The sequence below is a fragment of the Ambystoma mexicanum genome, chromosome 11 (assembly GCF_040938575.1).
Source record: "Ambystoma mexicanum isolate Mex_15411 chromosome 11, UKY_AmexF1_1, whole genome shotgun sequence".
Lineage (NCBI taxonomy): Eukaryota > Metazoa > Chordata > Amphibia > Caudata > Ambystomatidae > Ambystoma > Ambystoma mexicanum.
In genome coordinates, this window is record NC_090934.1 from 661875406 (window position 1) to 661897072 (window position 21667).

The window sequence follows — 21667 nt, forward strand, 5'->3', positions numbered from 1 at the left end:
TTCTGTGGGGTGCGTGGGCAGTTTTACATACATTTTCGCTATCGTGAGAGGGGTACGTGTATTCTGAGGGGTGCGTGGGGAGCTTTACACACGTTGTCGTGGTTGGGGGGCTGTATGCTGGTCCAATGGCCTTTGCGCCAAGTACTGGATTTGTGCGATGTTTATGGCGCACAGGGCGGGGTAGGGGGCGTAACTGGTGCTGCTGCAGGGTCGCTGCGCCACTCTGCGCCACGACTGGTTAAAATCCATGAATACGCTGTGCGCTGAAATGGGTTTTGGCACATGCGGCTGGCGCAGACTGCCGCACGCACACACTGTGCGCCAGCCGCGTTGGCCACTTGTGCGCTGAATTCTATGAATTAGCCCCAGTGTGTTTTGGCTGTCTTGTGAACCATTAGTGTGGTTCTAACCTATCGCAGCCTTCGTCAGGACGTGACACATTTCTTATGGTTCCAACAATGTTTGTTCTGTGTCTACAAGAAAACAAATGTATGTGTGTGTTAGCAAAAAGGGGTTGGAGGGGGTTGTCATATATATTACAAATAGGAGGAATGCGCCTGGGGTAATTTAAGAAACAACAAATGTACTGCTGGACATCGTACCAGTGGTAGTAGCCAGACCAGTGAGTGGGGTGCCAATTGGCCCACTCAGATTGATTATAGATGCAGTTGTCAGTCGCCCAAGTGTTTGAATAAAATAAGTACATAATTGGCTTGACATAACAACTCGTAACAGGTGAACACAAGCTGATAAGAATAGAAACACTCTTACCTGTGAATGCTGCCCAATCACTTTGTTTGCTGACCTTACTGTGAAAGGAGGTGTTGCTGCAGATTTACTGGCACAAACTATCCATTGGGTGATACCTGCAACAATTAGCAAAGTTTTATCTCCATGTCATGTAATATATGTAGGGTGCCAAAAATTGCCCTGCTCACACATCCAATGTATACTGCTTATTTCTCTTTCATAGCAGTAAAATGAATGAATTTGTACATCACTAGCGGTGGATGGCCACGGAGAGCTCAGGGAGTTATTTAATATCTATATTTGTAAATGTAGCCTGTTGGCATTGCTGACCCACTGTGTGTGGCAAGGTTCTTACATCAATAGCCGTACGAAAACACGTAGAGCTACGAACGCTCATGGAGTTATTTAATATCAATATATGTAAATGCAGAGACATTGCTGACCCACTGTGTGTGACAAGGTTCTTACATCAATAGATATACGAAAACATGTGCAGCTGCAAACATGTATGTAGCAACAAACAAGACCATAGGTATAACTGCCAAGGCAAAGCATATATAGATGACCCGCGGGGCCACGTGTCCTATTTACTTGCTCACCGGTAATGAAAAGTTTTACCTTATTGGAAATACTGTATGTATCCGTGTTCTGTCAGTGTGTGTACAGTGTAACTGCACCGTGGCTATCCCCCATTACTAAGCAGCAGAGCCCAAACAAAGATAGACACAATATCCGGGTATATGGAGCGGCCATCTTGTAAAAGCCAATACCTCCTGGTGTAGTACTGCGCCCGTTAGTCTAACATCATATACTGGTGTGGCTTGATGGTGCACAAGGAATTGCTGTGCTAATTAGTATGCACATTAAAGGTGTTTGGCACAGAATATTTAATTGCAAAAAAGGTTTGAAAAATATTTTGAAACCAATATTGTTTGGGAGTATATTTCCAATAAACAAACAGAAACTAAAACTAAATGACAGTAAAACTAAATGAAGGGGCTCATAACAATGTTTTCTCTAGAAGCAAATGGATAAGTATGGAAAACCTTTCATGGAAAAGGAACCACAGAACCAACCCAGGGCCTGGTTTGAGCAAAGTGACCCAAGGCTTCTAAAAAGCATAACCCTGTATAGCATGATTGCATGCCGTAAACATGTAGGGAAAATGTGAGGAAAAGGAAAGGAAACATCCATAAGTGTATATCTTGTGCTCAGAAGCAACAGGAATAATGCACACAATGCCACTATTCATCCAATGCATTAGTATTTGTATGGTTTCATCTAGTTATATGCACAATGTTACATGGTTCCATCTATTAGTACGCACAGTCTCACATGCCATTACATTGAGGTATATATTGTGTCCCAATCCCTAATCCATAATAATTTTCTGAGGTTGTAAAACAGAACCTGGCTGGCCACCAAAGGGACTACCAGCATTGCCTTTCATGGTCTCAAAGTGAAGTCAAGAATGCCTTAATAGCTTTGTGTATGAGAGGAATAGGGGAAGGCATAAATGTAGAGGCCCGCCTAAGGAATACAGAGTCGGTCACTCAGTGAGCCTGGGGTTGTTCCTGTATGTTTATTACAGATATTGGCATGATGTTGTTGGTCATGATTAACAGTGAACAGCCTTGATCCTGGCCAGACAGCTGTTCAGTGATTTGAACAACTCTTGCAGTTTGAGTGCACTTAAATTAATGAGGTTCCCCTCAGGCCCTCATCGGTTGTGAAACCAAATACCTCCAAGGGTGTCTCCCCAAAACAAAAAGTATATTTGATGGTAACTGTCACTGAAGAGGGAGGATCCTGTAAACCCTATCCCTTCATCAGACAGCTTCACCAGGTTGGAACAACACATCAGACCCAGCATACTGGGGATGATCTGCATGGCCCCAGACTGATACAAGGTACAGTTGAGCATGTATCATCTTGAGTCTTACAGGAGGCACACAGGGAGCATCCAAAGTCATGAGAAGCACCTTCAACTGACAAGTTGTGGTGGAGAGATTGCTCAGGAAAATGTTGCAAGCCATCATGAATCCCTGTCCCCTCTCTTCGGTAGGCAAGAAGTAGACCACTTGGATATTCTAGCTAAACCCAATAAAGTTTAGGGTCTGTAAAGCCATGTGAAACAGGACTGGGCATTCACTCTCTCTCTCTCTGAGTCATGGGCTTTGAAACCAACTTGTGCTCCAACTCCAGCGGCGTAATGATGTCAGGGGGCTTCCCCTGTGCATCAGGTTCCTCTCCTTTCTTCCTCCTCATAACAGTTAAATACGCATCTCGTGTTAAAGAGGCATCTCCCTTTTCTTGTGCCACTGGGCATAATCTTGCATTGTCTTCAGCCAAAGATAAGGATGCAACATTCTTCAGCCTACCAGATAGTCCCATGTATGTAACTAAATTCATTGGTCTAGGAGTTCCTCACAGGGCATACAAAGCCATGAGAAGCCTCTTCAACTGACAAGCTGTGGTGGAGACATTTCTTATGAAAATGTTGCAAGATATCATCAATCCCTGTCCCCACTCTTAGGTAGGAAAGAACTAGGCCACGTGGATATCCTTATTATATTTTAGTCCTTGCTGCGTGTGAATCGAGTGCGTGAGTTAATATATTTTATTAGGCTCCATGATCTAACTCGCTTCACCTTTAAAGAAAAAGTATTACCTTTTAGCATTTTATTTTATTGCCTTTTAGAAATCATTGTGTGAGTTTTAGTGCATTACGTTTTTATCAGGCTCATTGTGTTGTTAAGTGCTGTATTACTTCTGTTTAGGGCTAACACGGGAAGTGAAACTCATTGGGAACTACAAATCTCAGCACTCTGGTAGTCACAAGGACTACAAGTTTGCACAACGGGCCCGAGAGCGCCGGCGCCAGTGTGTCTAGCCGGTCTGTGCCAGCTATTTAAATTGCTGTCTCCCATTGTTCGGATACTTCCTTATTATATTTTAGTCCTTGCTGCGTGTGAATTTGAGTGTGTGTGTTAATATATTTTATTAGGCTCCAGGATCTAACTCGCTTAACCTTTTAAAAAATAAAAGTATTACCTTTTAGCATTATATTTTATTTTTCTTTAGAAATCATTGTGTGAGCTTTAGTGCATTATGTTTTTATTAGGTTCATTGTGTTGTTAAGCGTGTTTAGGGCTAACACAAGAAGTGAAACTCATTGGGAACAACAAATCCCAGCACTCTGGTAGTCACAAGGACTACAAATTTGCACAGAGGGCATGAGCAAATGCGTCTGGCTGGTCTGGGCCAGTCTGGGCCAGTCTGTGTAAGGTCTGTTTTCGTTCTGAGGGTAACTTCACTTTGGATCACCCGGAACACGTCCATACATAATAGGAGTTGCAGAAGTACTAGAAGCCATCCAAAAGTCAAGGGATAGAGTGAATTCCAATTGCTTGTCTTCCCCATGTCAAGGTAAAATCGTCACAACGGAAGGCTTTAATTGCTTGTCACTGGTCTTGCCTGCCTTTAGGGCGGCGTTGGAACCTAAGAACACCCCTACCACTTTAAGGATCATAACTGACAGGGATTACACCCCCCATGAGGACACATTCAAGGCCCATGGGTAGGAAGACCTATCATTTCGATCCATCAAAAGGTGCCAAGCCTTGTGGAGAAGGGGACTAGTTTTAAAACAAACAGTTCTGATCAAATAAAGTCTTTACCACATGGAAATGTTTTTAGTCTTCCCCATCTAGACTTTGTCAGATCTGTACCCGCTCATGAGGCTGCTTTAAAGGCCCTTGACAAGGGAGCTCAGATTACCAAGACAGAGGAAGTACAAGACATAGCAACAAAAGACATTATATACCCACAACAAGCTAGCCCGTCAACTAAGTCAGGTAAAGATAACCCTGCCTCAGACAAATAACACCTTAAAAAACATGCTGCTCAACAACTGGTCCCTAATCAAGCATGCTGTAGAGGTTGCCACTCATATTGAAGAAACACTCACAGATATCTGTGCTTTAACAGAAACCTAGAGCAATGAGGCAGTAGGACCATCTTTAGAGCTTGCCATTCCTGCGGGATGTAGCATCCTTAGGACAGATAAGAAAGATGGTAGGGGTGGAAGAGTATTTTCAGAACAGAATTTAACATATGGAAAACTAAAATGGAAGCTATTCCGGGGTCAGAACGCCTTTGTCGTTAAGATCGGGATTAGTCCTGAAACAACCTTGAATCTTTTACTTATTTACAGAGCACCTCGGATTTCCGTGAGAAGTTCTGTGATCGGTTCTTACCCCTAATGAAACCCAGCACTGAATTCCTAATACTAGGAGATTTCAATCTAAGGCTTGGCAATAAATCAGACATCATATCAGGGGCGCTAGAGGCCGCCTTAGGCTCCTTCGGCTTCTGTCATTTGGTCAATGTACCAGCACACTCAAAAGGCCATACTTTGGACTGGGTGGCTGCCCACAATATGAATATGGCAGCACCAGTGGTCTTACCCTGTCTTTGGTCAGATCATTTGTGCATCTACCTTCAGATCACAAATAAACTCTTCTCAAAGAGAATTGTGAAGACTAGGACTCTAAAGGCAGCCAGAAGCTATAAGAAACGCACAGCCAAAGCAATTAAACCATGAGCTTCAACACTATCCTCAGAGATTTAGAACTCAGATACTTTGAAGAAGATGACTCACTCATTTCTTAATACCTTCCATAATATAATGGAATCACTAGCCCCAATAAAGAATAAGATCTGCCAGGAGGGCCATGAGGACAATAAATGGTTCTCAGCTGATATCCAGAAATTAAAAACTGAGAAAATAAAAAATTATATGTTTGGAGAAAAAGTCAGAAGTCATTAGAGTTAACACTTTATAAAAAGTTAGTTAAGGACTATAAAACAGCAATAATTCAAGTCAAAAAAGAAATGATTAAAAATAGGAATGGACCGTCTACATCATGTACAAAAGACATTTCTTAAAGTTTAAGAGAACAGGAAACTCCGAAGGGCCATAATAAAGATCCTGTGATTACAAATGAGGGTTGGTGCACATTAATCCAAGAGACAATGTCAAACAAACTGGCAACCATCAAAAACGATATTTAGGCCAAGAGAGATTAATTAATAAAGCAGAATACTGCAGAAAATACTTAGTCCATAGATAAAGCGAGATCCTGGCTGAAATTCTATTTTACTCCAATCGCCGAAGAGGAAATAGCAACAGTTATCAAATCACTTAAACCAACCAGCTGTAAGGGTTACCCATGCTCGGCTACGATTATTAAGTAATGTCCTGACATCCTATAGCCGGCACTCACCAAATTTGTTAGTGCCTCCTTCAGAGAAAAATTGGTCCCAACTAGACTTAAACAAGCATGGGTTACCCCACTACTAAAATGCAACTCTTACCAATTATAGACCCATTACTAATAGACCCCTCCTTTTTAGGATTCTGGATAATTCGATCCTTAACAATCTCCAAAGTAGGATTCGGGCAAGGGCATGTGACTGAGACAACCCTCCCTGATCTGAAGTCCAAGCTTTTGGAAAGAATGGATAGTTGTGCCATCTCGTTGCTAATGATTTTGGATCTTTCAGCCATGTTCGACCTGGTGGACCACGCTATTTTGACCACCAGGTTGAGAGACGATGCCCAATTTTCAGAACAAGTGAGTCAATGGATGATATCCTTCTTCATTGGGAGACAAAGTAGAGTGGTAAGCTCTGAGGCCGAAGCCAAACCGGTCACATTGATATTTGGCATCCCGCAGGGAGTTTCCGTCTCGCCCACACTATATCATATTTTTATGGTCCCGTTCTTTGACCTTCTGGCCCTTAACCACATCATGTTTACAAACTATGCCGATGACTATGCCGGTCATCCCGCTGACCGGGTCGCACAATATGGATGAGAAAAGTGTCAACAGTATATATGACATCATACATAACTGGATGGCGCAAAATGGATTGGCACTCAACAGTGCAAAAACCGAACTCATGGTGGTTGGATCAGGAAACAAGTTGGCTAAACTAAGCCCCTTTTATAGTAGTTTCACTGTAGACAATCACTAAATAGTCACACAAAGGAAAGTAAAAACATTAGGAATTACATTAGATCAATGCCTGAACATGAAGGCACAAGTGGGCAGTCTTGTTTCAGTCACAGCGTATTTTATAAAACTACTTACACATCTTTGCCCTTTTATATCACAAGACATAGCAGAAACAATAGCTCAAGCCATTATAGGCTCTAAGCTTGATTACTATTGCAGCCTCTAAATGGGTGTCGCCCAAGACGAGATTGGTTGTCTGCAGGTCATACAAAACAGTGCAGTTAGAGTGATTAAAAACCTAAAATGGAGGGACCACATATCAGAGGCCAGCCATAGTTTACACTGGCTTCCAGTAAAAGCAAGAATCACCATCCACATGTTATTGATGACATATTAATGTCTAACAGTCTTAATGGAAGGAATGTATTGTGGTGAAGAAGAGCCAGAGACAGCTCAGATCCAGCCACACTACCCAGATACAAACCTGTCTTTGTAAAACATCCAAAACCCTGATGGGGTCTTTCAGTATAGCGGCCCCTCTGGCATGGAATAAACTCCCACTTGACTTGAGAGAAACACAATCTACAAACATGTTGAAGAGGAAATTGAAAATTCTCCTATTTTACTAGACACATGAATCGGCTGTTACCAAATCAGGCTAGTTTAAATGTCTATCTGTCCGTAGGTCAGACTTGTCTCTGTGTTCGCGACCTTAAGCCAACGGGTACTCGGTTGCGTGTTACAAATGCGAAGTAAAGTAAATCCAATAAAGTTTAGGGTCTGCAAAGCCACTTCAAACGGGAGTTTCTTGAATTCACTCACAGGCCCAGCTGGAAGAGCAGAGAGGAGAGATGAGAGTGAGAGAGAGATAGAGAGAGAGATAGAAAGAGAAAGAGAGAGAGAGAGAGAGAGAGAGAGAGAGAGGGAGACATGGCTACTTGCTAGGGAATGGAGTCTCAGACAAGGCAGTTGTGCAGGTGAGACTACCCCTCACTAGGAGGTAAGCTACAACCACTGATATCACCTTTGTGAAGGCTAAACCTACATTCAACTGAATTGTTGGACTTTGCACTGAAATTGGTTGCTTCCTAGCAAAAAAGCTGATAAATAAATGCTTCGGCCCCCAGATTGAAAAACAAGGATATGCATTCTTCAGATCAACCAAGTACAGCCAGCAACCTTTATATAGAGCTGACCTGGCCAGGACCAAAGTTATCATCTTGAATCTCTAAAGGGAGAGATATGTTGAAAGATGATGGATACAGGATGGTGCAAAGTCCCACCTGGTTGTTCTTCAGCACCATGAGTAACATGGTGAATAACCCATCCCTCTCTTGTTGGGAGGAACTTTGCCAGAGCCTGGATATGCAGCAGCAAAAGAGGCAGAGAACAAAACTGAATGAGAGGAATATTTTAAGGGGGCAGTAGAAAGAGGGAGACAGAGGCCCCACCTATCCAATTACAGAACACAGAAATCCTCGATACTAGCCCTCCAAATCTGCAGATGGAGGGAACCCCTCCCCCACATTGCAGAAGAATAACTGACTGATAAGCACATCATTGTTTAGATTTTTGCTTTGAAGGTGCGAAGGCAAAGTCATGGTAGAAAACCATGGGGAGGTGTGCTGCTATTTCTTGAACTGCTGTGATGGCTACCTATCTGCCTGCCTTGCAGAGTGCTCCCCTAGAGTTTTCAAATAGGACTTTGACTTGTGATCATCAGCTCTTTGTCCTGCCTGAAAGGGCTATCCGGCAGGTTTGTCCAACAGAGATAGAGATTTTGCCGCTCACTTGCTTCCTGATGAGAACCTCATCTGATAAAGAGTTGGATAGATCAGCTCCCTCAAATGGTAAATCAAGAATCTCATGTACATTCAATTACAATGTAATGGCTCTCAGGTATACTTGGCCATAGGTGACTACTTTGAATGCCATCCATATAGATCCAGCATTTGTGTGGTCTGTGACATATTAGAGAGGGTCTTGTGCCACCTGTTCTGGCCCAGCAAGGTAGGCACAGAAAAGGTACTTTTTGCCTGAAGGGAGAAACTGTCTGAACTCGGCCAGCTCCTTCCATAATTTGAGGCTCACTGACACCAAAAAGCCACTCAAATTTGCCTGGCATCAGCACTTCGATGAGTTCTCGTAGACCTTGCATACCAAGCTCTCCAGAAGTTTATCGTCCATACCAGGGCTTTAAGTGGGGTAAGAAATCGAGGGGGGGCCCTAATTTGGGGGCGTGGCTTGTGGGGGGCGTGGCCTAAAACGTACGCAAATCGTAAGGTATGCACACACATATATATGCATGTTATATATCTGTGTGCGTACCTTACTATGGTTTGTGTACTTTGCAAGCCATATTTTCTAAACATAGAAATATTTATTTCTATGTTTAGAAAAGATGCCTTGCAAAGTACACAAACCATAGTAAGGTACGCACACAGATATTATAACATGCATATATATGTGTGTGTGTGCATACCTTACGGTTTGCCTACTTTTCAGGCCATTTTTTTTTTAAACATTTCGGTTTTATAAAAGATGGCTTTGAAAGTACACAATTCAAGCCATCTTTTATAAAACTTTGACTACGGACAAAATTGTCCGTCGGCAAAGATTTATAAAAGATGGCTTGAATTGTGTACTTTTCAAGCCATCTTTCATAAACCTCGAAAAATGTCGAGGATTCCCCAGGTTCGCCGAGGGTTAAAGACGCCTCGGCGACCTGGGGAAACAAAGGGACAGTAACTGCCTCTGATGACCCCTCGCACCAGAGGCAGTTACTATGACTTACAGAAGTGGCAGCCAGGCACAGCATCGCTGTGGTTGGCTGCCACTTCTGTCAGATGCCTGACTTCATGGCAGGCGCATCTCCCGTCGCGGCTGCCGCCGCGACGGGATAATGCATCCCGCCAATGTTGCGTGCAGTGGAAGGGGGGGCCCCGGCAGGGCCCTGGCTCAGTCCCACTTTTTGGAGACTGCCGGGGCCTGGCAGGCCCCGGCCCACTTAAAGCCCTGGTCCATACCAATGACCGAAACCAAATACCCTGTTGCTTATGTGGAATATGTGGTCATGGCTGCCACCACTGAGGACAAATGTTAAGAATGAGAGACCACATACAGCTTCTTGTATGGAATAATTTTGTGCTGCATGCCAATCCTCCTGTTGATGACAGAAGCTTAGTGGGACATTTGACATAACTTCAAAGCCTTAGCTACTATTTCCCACGGTATGGTTACCACCAGACATATCTGTGCTTCTGGATGATAACACTCTGGAAGCTAACACCAAAGAAAATACCATGTGATAGGCTGAGCACTGATAATAATAGAAGTTTAGAAAGGGGTGAAGCAAAATCCCAACCAAGTAATCCTGGAGGGAAGGACTAGGAGAAAACTATAAGCAACAATACAACCCCGTTCAGGTACTCCTGGACGGAGGCCTGGGAGGAAAACTACAATTAACCATCTGAGTATTAAGAAATGTTACTGTGGAAGACATTCCAAAAAGGGGACACAGAAAGTATGAGAGAGAAAAAGTGTTCTTGACGAGATACAAGAATCGATCACAGAGACTATCATTCACACAGAGAAGTGCTATAATTCAAGAAACTATTGAATGTACTGGAGAGGCCAAGCAAAGACAAATCATTCGCCTTCTCTATTTTAAGTTAGTTAGAATTAGTGGCAGGGCCATATAGGGTAGTTTTGATGGAGTACATATTTTCTTTTGGACTTCATGACAATGGAGAAGCACCTAGTTTATTTAGATAGGCAGGGTACTCACTCTAGTGATAGGGAAATTTAGGCCATCTACTTATAATTTACATTAAAATAACCTGAACCATGTATTCGAGGTGTACGACTCCTTCATCCGATCTGCCACATATGAGGTCAGAAGTGGGATGGTAGGGACACAATAGAGAGTCCAACCCACCAGGAGAAAGCATTTATGGCATCACCCATTGACAAGCTCACACTTATAGGACATCTGTCAACATTAAACCCTCTTTAGGAACTAAACTGGGCAGTGGGGAAACCTCTCCTGTTAAACCCAAATACCATGAAGATTCAGACAAGTGGGAATCAGAAACAGAAAATCCAAGTTCGGAAAGTTCCTCCTCCCCGGATGGTCCCAATCTAGAGATGGGTTCTTTCAAATCCCTCCTGAAGTGGATCGCGGATCATTATCCAAGTATATCAATGGATACAGGAGGGGCTCGCCCAAGTATGGATAGTTTTTCCCCACAGGATAGTATCACATGTTCAACCGTATCAGGAGGGTGAAGATTTGTGGGCATTTCTTGTTAATTTTGAATGGATGACCACCCAGTTCCAGTAGGATGATGACCTAAAGGTTTTCTATTTAGCCCCTTTATTAAAAGGGGAGTTACAGGTCTCCTCCCAAACCATAAACCCCCATGGAACTATCCATTGTAATGACATAAAGAGGACCCTGTTAGAAAGGGTTTATAGTCATAATGTCGACAAAAAAATGTCGACAGACAAAAATATCGAAAAAATAATGTCGAAAATAATAATGTCGACATTCTATACTTTTAATGTAAAAAGTCATAATGTCGAAAAAAAAATGTCGACATTTTTTTTTCGACAATATGACTATAAACCCTTAACACTATCAACACCTCACCCAACACCCTCCTGCAACCCCCCCCACACCCCACACCACCACCCTCCCACCCCTCATATGCAACACATTCTAATTATTTATATATTTATTTATTTATTTTTTCAATAAATAAATAACCAACAAAAAGTATCATTTACTATGGGGGGGTCCCCCCCCAACCCCCCCTCACCCAACACCCCCCTGCCACCCCACCACACCCCCTAACCACCCTCTCACCCCTCATACTCAACACAATCTAATTATTTATTTATTTATTTATTTATTTTTTCAATAAATAAATAACCAAAAAGAGTCTAATTTACTATGGGGGGGGCCCCCCCCCCAACCCCCCCTCACCCAACACCCCCCTGACACCCCCCCACACCCCCCCCAACCACCCTCTCACCCTCATTCCCAACACATAGTAATTATATATTTATTTATTTATTTATTATTCAATAAATAAATAAACAAATAAATAAAAATAATATCATTTACTATGGGGATGTCCCCCCCAACCCCTCTCACCCAATACCCCCTGCCACCCCCCACCCCTCATACTCAACACATACAACACAACAATAAATATATATTTATTTATTTATACAACATTTCGAAAAAATGTCGACATTAATGTAAAATGTCGACATTTTTGTATGTCGACATTATTGATTTTCGACATTAATTTGTCGACATTTTGACTGTCGACATTATTGATGTCGACATTATGACTGCACACCGTTAGAAAGAGTAGGACAAAGAGAAACCTTTTATAAACTACAATTTCGGGACATCCAAATTGTAAGGAATGAAAGTCCCCTCGAACTAGCGGACCAAATACAAAATGGTCTGACCCAATGCCTGGTAAGCAAAACACTCCTGAGGTTTTAGAAACCATAGCATTGAAACAGTTTATAACTGCCCTACCTCCCTCCCTACAATGAGGTTTGCTACAACATCCCCAACCCTCATTAGAAACAGCTATCCAGATTGTGCAAGCCCATTCTGGAGTAGAACAATATTTGAGGCATATGGGGAAAGGGTAAACCTGAAAAAGGACATAATGTTGTTTCCTAGAAGTTTGAAAAAATACAGAGACTTGAGAAAATTCCTAATTGAGAGTAACTACTTAAGAGTGAGAACCAAACAAAATCCTGCTAACCTCTGTAAATAAAATACAACAAATCAGTTGAGAGGAAACATGGAAACCAAACCCCCCTTTGTGACCTATCCCCTTTGTTTCTCCTGTGAGTAGAGAGGACATATTGCTAGGATATGCCCTAAGAATAAATCAGAACCGATGGAAATCAGTTAGTTGAATGCAGAGCTGTGGGACAAAGAAATATAGGAACAAGAAGAAGACCCAGATACAGCAGAGGCATATTACGGTACACCTCAACCTTTCCACACACATGAAAGGTCGACGTGAATGAACTCTGGTCTAAGGCTCTTATTGACTTAGGTAGTAAACAGATGACAGTAAGGGCTGATTTACTGTGGTTTGGGTTAATTACATCAAAAACATTTGGTTGAATCCGATTTGGTTGAGTTTCTTTTTCTGTAACTTAAATTGGCGGCAAATATATGCAGGGGGCACCCCCGTGCAGCCCTACCCAACCACATTCTATATTTGTATTAATGATTCCACCCCCCACATATATGTGTGGACAATTTCATTTAAAATACTGCAAACAATTTGGATTAGAGGTAATGTGCAGCCTAGTAATCTGCCAATCCGCCTACTATACGCAGAAGATCTGCAGGGCACCCAAGCTGTCCAAATCACATGTGTGCACTGAGACATAGAGAAATACCCCAAGGTTCCTCTCTCATTAAAAGTCAGGAACATACACACAACTCTACAAACTGTCATTGCACCAGGAATCTCTGAAGAAGGAATCATTGGAACTGACTTTGTCACTTTCTCAGAACTCTTAAACCCTCCTTAAGTACCAGACCCTGTCTGGAATTATTCTCCAATATTGTCCTGGGACGCTTCGATAGATCTATCGGATGATGCCATCTGCAAATGGGGAGCTACATTTTCCACTGAAGAAAGCCACAAAAATATAAGTTATTACATGGGAAGGAAAAACAGTCAACTCAATGTAACCAGGAAGATCATTTATCATCTACAGAAGGATGGGAAAGCAACCACCACAAGGGGAGAGGTAAGTGACGAATTGCAGGTGTTCTCCCATTCTCCCCATGGGTTACCCCACCCTGTGGGGCTAGCGAGGTGAACCCGCTTTGCAAAACCCTCCCTAGGGGTTGGGCAAGTTGGACCTCACGGAGATAGATTCCTCCTTTGGAGACGAGGACTCCCGTTCCTGTAAGGAACTCCTTACACTAACACATTTAGTTGCATACATGGGACTACCTGCTAGGCTGAAGAATATGGCATCCTTATCTTTGCCTGAAGGCAATGCAAGACTCAAGCCAGTGGCACAAGAAAAGGAATATTTTTCTTAAAAACAAAATTAATATTTAACTGTGATGAGGAGGAAGAAAGGAAAGGTGCCTGATTCGCAGGGGAAGCCCCCTGACATAATTTTGCTGGCTGGTCACGGAGCCCTGTGACTTGGAGAGAAAGAGAGAACGCCAGAATGAGATGCCGGAGAGCCGGCATATAAAGATGTGAGACGAATCGTGTGTCGACCGAGAGAGGAACGAGCAACCCGGTGGTAGCGTCATCACAAGCTGGGCGGAGTGGGCAGGACGCCCCAGGGATAACAATGATACCTCCTGTGTGGGAAGAGTGGGCTGCTTCCAATCACCAGTACAAAGCAGGAGTCTGATGTGACCTGAGAACGTGAATCCGTGAAGCCGATAGAGATATAAAACCATCCTGATTGGGAACCGAGCCCAACCATCGGCCATACCAAGAGAGAGGTACCTGGGCGACCGGGAGAAGCGGGAGGCCCGCAGGATATCATTATCAATCAATGCACACTTATTCCAGTCACAAGAATGATAAAGCGGGGCTAAAGGTATGTGATGGGAGTTGGAGGCAAATAATGAGAAATCCAGATAAGGAAGAGGGTTATTGGAAGTAGCTCGAACCTTGTTCCGGTATGCAGGACGAGTAATCAAATAAGTAACAAAGTCAACCAAGAAGTGAAAATCCTAGAAGAGAGTGGCTGAATCCACACAGCTGCGGTATAACCAATAAGGGAAAAGATACTCAAACCAGAGGTGAACAGCCTAGAAGAAAGGGGATGAATCCACACAGCTATTGTTTAACCAATAAGAGAAAACATACTCAAACCTGAGGTGAAAAGCCTAGAAGAGATGGGCTGAATCCAGACAGCTATTGTGTAACCAATTAGAGATGAGATACTCAAACCAGAGTTAAAAAGCCTAGAAGGGAGGCGCTGAATCTATTTGGCTGGGTATGACCAGTAAGGAAAGAGACACTCCAAGACTGAAAAATGATAGAAGTTTAGAAAGGGGCAAAGCAAAACCCTGGTCAAGTACTCCTGGAGAGAAGAACTGGGAGGAAACTATAAGCAACGATAAAACCCCATTCAGGTACTCTTGGAGAGGCCTGGAAGCAAAACTACAAGTAATCATCTGAGTATTAAGAAATTTTACTGTGGAAGACATTCTAAAAAGGGGACACAGAAAGTACGAGAGTGAAAAGTGTTCTTGACGAGCTACAAGAATTGATCGCAGAGACTATCGGTCCCACCGGGAAGTGCTGTGATTCAAGAAACTATTGAATGAAATGTCGAGACCAAGCGAAGACAAATCATTACCTTGGTCTATTTTAAGCTAGTTAGAATTAGTGGCAGGGCCAGATAGGGTAGTTTGGATGTAGGATATATTTTCTTTTGGACTTCATGACAACCGATGAGCATCTTTAGTTTCTTTAGATGGGTAGGTAACTTCTTCTAGTGATAAGGAAAGTTAGGCCTTCTACTTATAATTTACATTTAAAAAAAAACCTGAACCATGTATTCCATGTAACCAACCCCTTCTTCTGACCCGCACACAGGATTCAAAATTACACTTATTATGTTGTTATTAGCCAAAGTCAAGCCCTGGTTAGTTTATTGAGGACTCAAACAGAGTTTTGGTGCAGGACAGTGAGGCTTTAAATGCGTGCACAGTATGCACTGCTATTTTGCATTCACTTCTCTCTTTGGAGCAGTTCCACAGCATTCCCCAGGTTCTCCTTTTTACAGTCTGCTGTGTAGGGTTAGGCACACAGATGTACAGACTCTCAGACTTGGTTCTATCAGATATGGTTCTTTGATCTCCAGCAAGATAGGGATTCTCATATTTCAGGTTTTGGATGTTCTAGGTTTGCAGTTCTGTTCCTAGAGCTGATCTGACCCCTAGACCCATGTTCCTAGAGCTGATCTGGCCCCTGGTAAAGCAGTCTGGCATACTGAGTCATTTTGAACAGCTGCCTGAATGTCTTCCATGGGGAAGGATCTACTGAGTCTTGGGGGTGGCGGGGGAACAAGCCGGCTAAAACCCTCCTCCATTCCCTCTGAGGCACCTCTGGTAGTGGCCAGACCAGCCTAGCCCCTGGTGGCCTGCTTCCTCCTACATTTCAAGATGGGCAGTTCAGATAACTTCCCTGGGTTCTGGCTGTGCCCCTGTAGATCAAATTCTACACCTCAACTCATGTATACACTTTTCATAAAAAATACTTCAGGGCATTAATCTGTAAAATCGTAACACATACAGTTACGCCATGCCCTCCATGAATAAGATAATGGAAAAGAATAAGCAAATGAAACAGTAAATCCCCAAATGATGTTGATCTCATACCTATCCCTAGATAGTATCAGGGAGTGCCTTGACATGTTAAAAACACACTCAAATCGTCTGTACATTTACATTGTCAAATAAACAAACATTATCATGATAGTATGCCTTCACTCACAATAAAAACAAAATAATTCCATCTTCAACCTGTTCAACAAATTACATAATTTTTCTTCCAAAGAAAAGATAAGCAAACCCTGCATCTGTGTATGTGTTGCCCCTATTGTTAAGTCTGAAACAAAAAAAGAGAATGCACCCCAGACTGTCCATCTTTCTATGGCGTCATTGCATCAATACATGCACGCTATTTCGAGCGTTTTAAGCATTTCGTTCCACTACAAACACAGGACACGACCTCATCACGAGTGGTTTCACAGCAGTAGATCCCCGGAGATACCAACAAACGGAATTATTGTTACAGTCAGTTGGTCTGGTGGAATTACCGCTGGATTACAAGTGGTGGTAGGTGGTGTTATTTCCCATTAATTGGAGTCTGTAGGACTCCATGTGGATTTCAGCGGAATTACCACTGGTGGTAAGTCTGTCGATTTTGCTGTTTTTTTGTCAGAAAGGTGGCAGATTTACCTACACCTATTAGCTAGAGGTGAATCCTCCTCCTCTCCTCCAGATTCGTAGTTGGGCGATGAGGTAATGCTGCAGTAATGGAATTACCACCGCATCACCGTCAGTTTATACCACACCACCCAACTTGTAATGAGGGTGTGTCTGTTTCTACAGTTGCTGCTGGCATACAGTGTTCACCAGTTCTGAATTTGGTCAGGTAAGAATGTTCTGCACATTGGAGTTGCAAAGTACATTATAGTCTCTGTTTACAGACAGATGTACAGAATGCGGTGCATTGTTTTGTTTTGTTTTGTTGCAGACTTTACAATTAGCAGCAACACATATCCTGATTCAAGGTTGCTTATCTTTCTTTGGAAGAAAAGGTGTGTAATTTGGTGAATAGGCTAAAGATGGAATTGTTTTGTTTTTGTTGTGAGTGACGGGATACTATTCCATGATCATTTTTGTTAATTTGACAAGTAAGGATAATCTGAGCGTGTTTTTTCAACATACCCCTTAAAGGCATTCCTGCTCCTATCTCGAGGCAAGTATGAGATCAACATTATTTGGCGGTTTACCGTTTCATTTACTTACTTTTTTTAATTGTCTTATTTGTTTTTTTTTATTTGGATTTAATTGAACACAATTCTTTAGTAATAGAAACATTAAAAAAACAATACAAAGTATCTTATTTATGGAGGTCATGTTTTAACTTTATGTGTTACGTATATTACAGTGTGATGCTCTGAATAGCTATAGTCCGAAAAGCATTGGGCTGCACCGTCATCCTCTTTTATAATTGAAGGGATGTAAAAATATCAATAAAGAAAATGCTTAAAATATGAAGAAAGAGCAAAGTACTTTTTGATGAAAAGCGTATTATGAGTTGAAGTGTAGAATCTACAGGGGCGCAACTAGAACCTAGGGAGGCTCCCTAGGTCGTTTCTGGATTTAATGTGTTCAGCAATGTGCATGATGTATCTAGTGTGCGCCAAATATTACATCTGGAGTTTCTTTTAACCAACGTAACTGTTGACAGAATTATGAGTGGGGCACACCTATTCCTTCGCAATTTCCGGCAATTTACCACAGACCCCCGTTTGGCAGTCAGTGTTTTTCCGGCATTAGAATATCAAGGTATTCCAACAGACCAGAAATGTAGTTGTCAAAGGCATAAGAGTTCCATCTCATTCTGGCTAGCCTTCCCAACTGTGTCTTTGATGCCTAAGTCAGCTGGTCGATACTTAGTTCAGGCTGGAGGGTCCACAGGGGGAAAACAAGTCTCTATGTGGTCCAGGAGCATAGAGGGCACTGGGTATGAAGGTGGAAAAGTGCGACCTGCAAGGGTAGAGGTCACTATGCAGAATAGTGTGGGAGCCAGACCCCCTCACTGTGGAGGAAGATGTTGAGGTATGGAACCCCAGAAGTCCTGAGGAATCATTTGCCAAACTATCTTTAAAGTACCCCCAATGGCTGACAACTGCATGGAATAGACCAATGATTAAGAGAAAGGGCCTCATCACGAGTTTGGCGGTAACCCCGGCGCTATTACCGCTGGTGTTATTAGCCCTACCACCAAACCCCCCGGTGCTTTTAGCGCCGGATCACAGGTTTGGCGGAATGGTTAGCGCCTATTCCCCATTGGGCCCAGTCGAGAATTCCTCATTCCCCATTGGGCCCAATGGGGAAAATTTGCGCTATTTATATAAAATCAGCAAATTTGCCGCGGATTTCCCCCCAGGTCAGAGTTGGGTGGAAATCCGCCAAGGCCATGATCTGGCAGACCCTTAAATGCAGCGGTAATAGCGCTACCGGCGCATTTAAGGGTTACCGCCAAACTCGTGATGAGGCCCAAAGTAAGGAGGGCAACTGAAGGTGGCAACACAATGGGAGTAGGTGCCTTCCATTGCATAGAGTGCAAATTAACCCCTCCCTACAGAGGGGCACACTAAAGTCTTTCTTGCTGTTGATGATTAAGAGGAACACAGAAGTTATGTGGTCTAAGCGGCTACACTGGTCATAATGGTAATCATAATGGTAATTGCCTGATCCTTTGGCGTTCTGTAGGCCATTTCCCCTGGGACCATCATGTGGTCCATAGAGTACTACCTGGGGCATGTCATAGATGAGGAAACCACCTCAGGTTGCAAACAGGTAACTTCAGAGCCAACAGCAGCAAACAATGGTGGTACCCCTTTAGAGGAGATTGCAGCCTTAGACCCAGATTTAGCCCCCTTGCATGGAAACTCAGCCATCCACCTGCTTTTAGCCCCTAGGCAGGGAACCTCAGGATGTGGTCCGGTAATAGCCATGGTTTAGGCAATCCTTCATTGTGTGCCTGATGTTTGCCCCTGAGCGCGGAACTGCAGAGCAAGCTCTGGGAAAAGGAACCTCAGCTGGAACACTGGTAGAGTAAGGTCTAGAGCAAGATTGTCCAACATACGGCCCGCGGGCCACAATGTGGCCCGCCAAGCCATTTTATTTTAAATGTGCCTGTGCGCAAAACTGTAACTTCCTCTGGTGAGCCCATGGGGTCAACAGAGGTAGTTACAGTCCTCAGCCACGAAGTGTTAATTTAATTATTTATGCAATGTTTGTCAGATAACCGACAAACATTGCAGAAATAAATACATTCGTCAAGAAGATCTTGGGACTTGATGATGGAGGAAGGAGAGACTCATTTGTATCACGGCATAGGAGGGTTACCTCGGGAATACCATTCATTTTCAGTGAGCGAGGGTCCATCAATTGCCAAGTACTCCCACAAACTATGAACAATGGGATTAATATAGTAGCAATTACTTTGCATTTAAATATCCCATTTCAGGCAAGTAGGACCTACCATGCAAGAGAGGAACGGGCTACGGCCCAGACATGCCCGTTCCTCTCTTGCATGGTGCTCCGAGGGACAAAAGGCGTGCCGAGATGAAGGGAGGAGGTGGTGAGGTGAGGAGAAGAAAGTTCTGGCCCGGGCGAAGGATTATGTGGACAGGTGCTGTGCAGGAGTTCCTCTCGGCGTGGGCAGCGCAGCGGATTCCTGAACCCCTTATTAGCCGTGGGCCGCTGCTCAGAGGGCCATTGTGTGGAGTTACTTTCAAGGTTTGTCATCTCTGGACATATGTTTAGCAGGGGATGCGGCGACACATCCAGTCTGCTCCAAAAATCATTCTTTTGAATTGCGAATGTCACCGAAGAGGAACCTTTATCAGCTGAGAAACTTAACCTTTGCAGTGCTTTTTTTCCTCGTCTCGGGACAAAGAAGAACAGCGGGAGCTCAGTTACATTTACCTCTAAGCACAGTGCGGATTGATGAAAATGTCCATGCATTATACCAAGTACATTGGACATTATAGATATGGCCAGTGGTGTATCAAAGCATGGCGAATACCACATGTACAGCACAATATGTTACCCTAGTAGTGCCCCAATAACACACTGCAACCTGCAAATGGGCCTCAGTAGACCACCTACCAAGGTTTCTGGAAGTTGCTTATGATCTTGATCTGTGATCTATGATATGATCTGATATGATAGGTTATTTATAACGCGCTTAATACCCATGCAGCAGTGATCCCAATCATGAAAGTGAAACAGGCAAGCCCAACAGGTATAACTTATTTTCACTCTTTTCGTAGCGCAGTCTGAGGGCAGCCTATACCCTTCAGGAGAGGTGTGAGCTGATACAGTTGCAACACAAAAAACAATAGTACTATGTTCCCAAAATACCTTAGTTTTTGTCTTTCGGATCTCAGCAGAGACAGGCTTTTCAGCATCAGACCAGAAGCATGGGTGCCTATGCGCTGGGCTGGGGTCAAGTCGGAGAGCAGCAGCGATGGGCCCCAATGATGCAGATCTGTTTGGCAGTGGTGCTGATTTGCGGGTAGAAAACGCTGGGAACAGTAGGCCATGCCAAGTGGATGGCACTGGAAGACTCAGTGACCTCTGGGCCCGGACAAGGGAATACTTGCCTATTGCGCCATGCAGGCTCGGCTGACACAACACGGCATATGGTTACGGCAATGATGTCAAAGATTCAGCATTGTCATTGAGCAGAACTCTGAGATTCAGGGGTGGTGGAGCGTCGAGGTCAAGGATGATTATGATGGTGTCAATGGGGCCAGCGATGAGCAGCTCCGCTCAGGAGGGCCATGGGCCCATGTGGGGCCCACAGGCCAGTGGGCAGACTGCAACAGGCCTGCCCGAGCCATCCTGCTATTTATACAAATCTCGGGCCGAGCAGGAACTGATGGGAGAAAGGAACTGCGCTACACTCTGCTCTTCTGCTGGGCTCTGCCTGCTGGAGCTTCCCCCTACACGCGGGACAGGCAGCTCTGCAGACGATCAGAGCTTCCATGGGGTGGGGGGTTGGGGCTAGGTCAGGGCCTGCCTTCTCACCCTCGCTTAGCGGGGCTTCCCAGAACTGACCCAACCCCTGCCCTCTTGCATGCAACTCACACTTAGCTGGCAGGGAGAATCTGATCTCAAGGGCAGATCTCCCAGGGTGAGGCTTACCCATTGCACATCGGATTTGCTGACCCCTGCTATGCTCCCAAATGCGGGATCCACAACTGCATTATTTCTGGTAGTGGGAGTCTGCGTTTGCGCTCTCCCCCTGAATTATTGGTGAAAGAAAAGGTAAAGTGTGCACTAGACCTGCTAGGTTGCAAACTTTAAGATAGTGCTCACATTGCGTTTCTTCAATTAGGTTTACCTTTGGGTGATCGCTTTTCCACATTTTATCTGTTGAATTGAATTATGCTTCTTTCATCACCACAGAAGTAATGTGTATTACAGAGATAAGCTACCATATGTATTGGGCACACTGCACATGCTCAGGCAGCATCAATCATGCTTTGTACAGGACAATGCTGGCCTAAATTGGGAACAGCCAGCATAGGCATGTTGCTACAGAGGCATATTT

The 21667-nt window shown here is 43.7% G+C and overlaps 1 non-coding gene across 1 annotated transcript; it reads left to right on the plus strand.

Moving 5' to 3' along the window:
• Positions 1-21199: 21199 nt before the first annotated feature.
• On the plus strand, positions 21200-21360 carry LOC138505318 (U1 spliceosomal RNA). Its single transcript, XR_011280129.1, has one exon. It is a non-coding gene; the product is annotated as a U1 spliceosomal RNA (small nuclear RNA).
• The last annotated feature ends 307 nt before the right edge of the window (positions 21361-21667 follow it).